Source organism: Silurus meridionalis, chromosome 2, assembly GCF_014805685.1.
Source record: "Silurus meridionalis isolate SWU-2019-XX chromosome 2, ASM1480568v1, whole genome shotgun sequence".
Taxonomy (NCBI): Eukaryota; Metazoa; Chordata; class Actinopteri; order Siluriformes; family Siluridae; genus Silurus; species Silurus meridionalis.
In genome coordinates, this window is record NC_060885.1 from 28,945,037 (window position 1) to 28,950,175 (window position 5,139).

Below are 5,139 nucleotides of genomic sequence, written 5' to 3' on the forward strand. Positions count from 1 at the left end.
CTAATGTTATTGCATGATGGATGCCTGTATTTCTCAGCATTGAGGACACCTTTGATCCTGGTCAAATCCCCCCACTATTTATAGAAATAGAAAATATAGAAAATAGAAATAATCGAAAATTAGAAATAAATGCTGAAATGAAAATGAAAGAGCAAAAGAAAAGTGTGGCGCTGATGAGATTTCATGGGTAAAAGCAGTTTCTTTCTCCGGACAGCAGATGGCAGCAAAAGACATCAAAAGGAATTGCACATACTGGTGACTGTGGTGTTCATCAGACAGTAGATGAAATGTCCCTGGATGCCACACATCCCAAAATGTATTCGTATCTCTGCTGAGATTGAAATTCTGATTTTATTCATTCTCTTAAACAGCATGTACAATACCGACATGTAACCTATCATCGTTGATACAGTAAGCCAACTGTCATGTAAGCAGACAATTGTATAGGGTTATTGGGAGAAGTCTCCAGTATCACTGCAATGCAATATAATATAATACGATGTAATAAGATATATGATATGATATAACATAAAGATCAGGCATAACATTATGGCCATCTGCCTAATATTGTGTCCTGACCTGTCAAGCATTAACAGCATTACCTTTTTCAGCAAATTGAGCTACAGTAGCTAATCGGTTGGACCAGACCACATGGGCCAGCCTTTGCTCCCCACGTGCATCAATGAGACTCGGCCGAAGACAACCTTACCAAGAGCATGAATTATAAATGGTGTCCAGCCTGTGTGGCAATGTCCTGGTGAGGAGTACCAAGAAAACTGTGCCTACAGTCAAGCATGGTGGTGGTAGCATCATGGTCTGGGGCTGCTGGTACTAGGGAGCTGTGGTTCATGTACAATGTACTGTGACATTTTAAGGCAGAACATGATGTCCTTACTTTAGAAAATGAGCCAGATCACAGTTTTCCAACATGTAAACCACCCCAAACACACCGTCTAGATGATAACTACCTTGCTAAGGAAAACTGAAGGTGATGGAATGGCCAAGTATGTCTCCAGACCTGAACCCTATCTGTGGGGCATCCTCAAGCAGAAGGTGGAGAAGCGCCATGTGTCTAACATCCAGCAGCTCTGTGATGTCATTATGGAGGAGTGGAAGAGGATCCCAGCAACAAACTGTGCAGCTCTGGTGAAGTCCATGCCCAGGATGATTAAGCTGCACTAGATAAAAATCGTGCTCATACAAAATATTGACACTTTGGACACACTGGCATGTTCACTTAAGGTGTCCATCTGTCCATCCGTCCTTCTATCCATCCATCTAAATTTTATAGTATATTTAGTTTCTTCTTTTTCTTTCAGCTTCTCCCATTAGGGGTCGCCACAGCGGATCATCGGTCTCCATTCCCCCCTGTTCTCTACATCTGTCTCTTTCAACCCATCTGCATGTCTTCCCTCACCACATCCATAAACCTCCTCCTTGGCCTTCCTCTTTTCCTCCTTCCTGGTGGCTCCATCCTCAGCATTCTCCTACCGATATACCCCATGTCCCATCTCTGCACATGTCTAAACCATTTCAATCTCGCCTCCCTCACCTTGTTTCCAAAACGTCCTACATGCCCTGTCCCTCTAATAAACTCATTTCTAATCCTGTTCATCCTCATCACTCCCAACGAAAACCTCAACATCTTCAGCTCTGCTACCTCCAGCTCCACCTCCTGTCTTTTACTCAATGCCACTGTCTCTAAACCATACAACATCTCAGGTCTCACCACAGTCCTATAAACTTTCCCTTTCACTCTCACAGATACCCTTCTATCACAAATCACTCCTGCTATCACTCTTCTCCACCCACTCCACCCTGCCTGCACTCTTTTCCTCACTACTCTAACAGTTTAATTTATATACATTTTCATCACAGTCTACAAATTGAAGTGCAACAGTTTTAATGTATCAGATTTTTTGCAGATAATTTTAAATATATATATATATATATATATATATATATATATATATATATATATATATATATATATATATATATGGCTTCTATATAAAGCACATCTCTTCCCATCAGCTCAGAGGAGAAAAGACGATGAATGGAAGAGATAATATAGTGGAGATCTAAATAGAAAGCTGTAAGTGGGCTGGCAAACACACAAACAAACACTGAGTCCTGAAAAAAGGGAACAAAGAAGGAGACAAATTGTTCAGGATTCGGACTGGTGAGAGATTTGAGATGTTTCATTCTTTATCCCTCACACCACGGTTTATAATTGGCACTAATTGCAGTACGCAGTTTCTTCAGTTCAAATTTAATTCGGTTCATAGTATGGAACACAGTCATATATTTAACAAAAATAACCTTCACTTTAGTCCCAATTACTCTGAAGCTATTTTTTTCCACGTTCTCATAACCTTTTATAAAGCAGGTCTGTTAAGCCTCGTCTGGTGAAACACCACGAGGTTGGGTTTATAGCATTTCTTTTCTGACCTCCCTGATTTGACTTGGGTCACGCCCCGACCTGCTCACTGGAAATTTTTTCGTTTGCGGCTAAGACGGCGTTTTGTGGCGTCAAGTCAAGTCAAGTTTATTTGTATAGCGCTTTTCACAACAGACATTGTCTCAAAACAGCTTTACAGAATTTAGTTAAGGTGAATGGTGTGCATTTATCCGGGATGAGCAGCCATGGCGACTGTGGCAAGGAAAAACTCCCTTAGATGTAATGAGGAAGAAACCTTGAGAGGAACCAGACTCAAAAGGGAAACCCATCCTCATTTGGGTGACATCAAGAGTGTGATCATAAATCTTTAAACAATACAGAACACTGGAGAGTGTGAACTAACATGAGCGATGGAGTGTAAGATTATAAGTAATGTTCTTTCTACAGTCTTTTACAGTCATTATGGTTATAAAACTAGGAGCTACTGAGCAACTCAAAAAATACCTCAACATTTGAGATCATCACAGATCCAATACCAGCTTCTCCATGCCAGAGCCTTTAAACACTCAAGGAGGTCCAGTGTCAAAACTCCACATGAAGTGGGATCCAATTGGCACTGGTGCGTCTCTAGATGGTTCCGGATGTTTGCGGGGTCGGCACCTACTTCTTTAAAGGTCCACAATCTTCATAAGGTGGGACGTGACTGGGGCTGGAACAACCTCAGGATGCCTTGTGATGGGACGGGAACGGCGTGTTATAAAAGCAAATCAGACACAGGCTATTTAAATGCATAGTGGAAATAAATTCTGGTTTGTGGAAGGAGTCTCCAGTGTGAGTGCCTCTTTCAATTTTCCCAAAGTCCCAACAAACCAGTTGCCTACGTTTTCTCTGCACTAACGAATACAGTACAAGATGAAACAGAGCAAAATGCGCTTTTTGAATGAGTCCATGTTCGCTGTTGTACCTCCGCTCTTCTGGGTAGATGTTCCACTAGATTTTGGAGTTGCTTGTGTAGATTAGTGTAAGATTATATAGGGAGGTACTGATGTAGTGAGGTGAGGATGCAATCAGGGTTCCAATTCACCTCAACGGTGTTTATTAGGGTTGAGGGATGGAGCTCTTAAAGCAGCAGATCTTCCACTCCCAACCCATGTAAAGGTTAATGGAGCTGGCTTCCTGCACAGGGGTTTGATATTGTTTCCTTCTTATGTATTCAGACATCTTGTACGGTTGTGCCTCCAACATTGCGGTAACTGTTTGGAGAACCACCACATATGGATGGAAATGGCAGGTGTTCCAATAGATTTGCCCAAAATAGTGTATGCTGATGGGTAAATCCACTAAGCGATACGCCTCATTACACGCTGTGTGGACAGAGGGACACGTTTGTTGTCTGGAGGCGTCAGACGCAAAGCACACATTCTTGTAATCACGGTTTCCTTCACCTCCAAAACCAATGGGCACAAGTCACTCTGACTACTTCTTCCCAGGTGTTTCTGCTTATCTCCTTGATGTCAAAACACGTAGAACATTTCTGCATGTGTATGTGACTATAAACACACACTCTCACACACACACCACCCAGATCTGTATCAGCAGCAGCAGAAAAAGGAGTGAAGAGAAAGAAACTGCTTTGCATTGACATCACACATTCCCAGGCAACCTGGGAGCCAGTGGTTGTTGTCAAGGCAACCGTTTCACCCTGAAATGTCTCCTGTCTTTGTGTGTGTTCACGTGACCCTTATGCTCCAATATTACCACAGTTTCACTACACTACCTTGCTCTAACTGTATGTAACGGATGTGTCCTAAACACCTATAATGCACTCAACTCCTGACCCGTGTAGGGAACCGTGTGTGATTTGGGACACGTCCATACCTGTGAGGGAAATGTAGTACAATGTAGTTCAATACAACGGTCCAGCTCAGCACTCAAAGATCACTATGAACTAAAGGTTTGCGATTTGGGATGCAGCATCCAGTGGCCTATATAGTGAGCACGGTCTGCGGTTGAGAAAGTGGTCAGACGGGCTCGTTCATGAGGTTTGGGGCACATCTCATTTGGACTGAGATAGGGTGCCTAAACATTATTACCGGTATGTCCCAGATAACGGTGATGCGGTTTGGAGCGTATCCAAGTCAGCTGAAGGCGGAGAGACATTTAGAATAAAGTTTATGTGGCATAGTAGTGAACATACTCTAAGTGGTTTGGGACAGGTCCCTAATGAAGCAAAGTAAGACATTCTTAAGAGCGATTCTGCAGCAAATATAGTGAACTCCATAGCATTTGGGACACGTCCTTTAAAAAAAACACAATGCAGGTGTTGCTGCTACAGTTGTCTTCTCGGTGAACAGTGTGTGGTTTGGGACACGTCCCTCATAATGATGAGGTTCGATATCGATGGCCACTCAGCCAACAGCTTTTTCATAATGACCCAATTGTAAGTGAGCCTACGTAGTGAACAGCATGCATTTAGGAAGTGTCCCTAAAGCTTTAAAGTGTCCCTAAAGCTCCCTTACACCTTGAACACTGTGGGAAGTTTGGGGACACGTCTATAATGAACCATTGGGAAGACATTAGTGTTGGTATTTGATGCGTGATGGTTTCAATGATCTTCCAAGAACTAACTTTGTGCTACATTGTGCTGCTGATGATCCCCTCAATGGACTTCAGGCAGCAGGAAGCACGAACATCAGTTCCTACAAAGCAGAAAGCAGGAAGTACAAGACGGCCGAAGA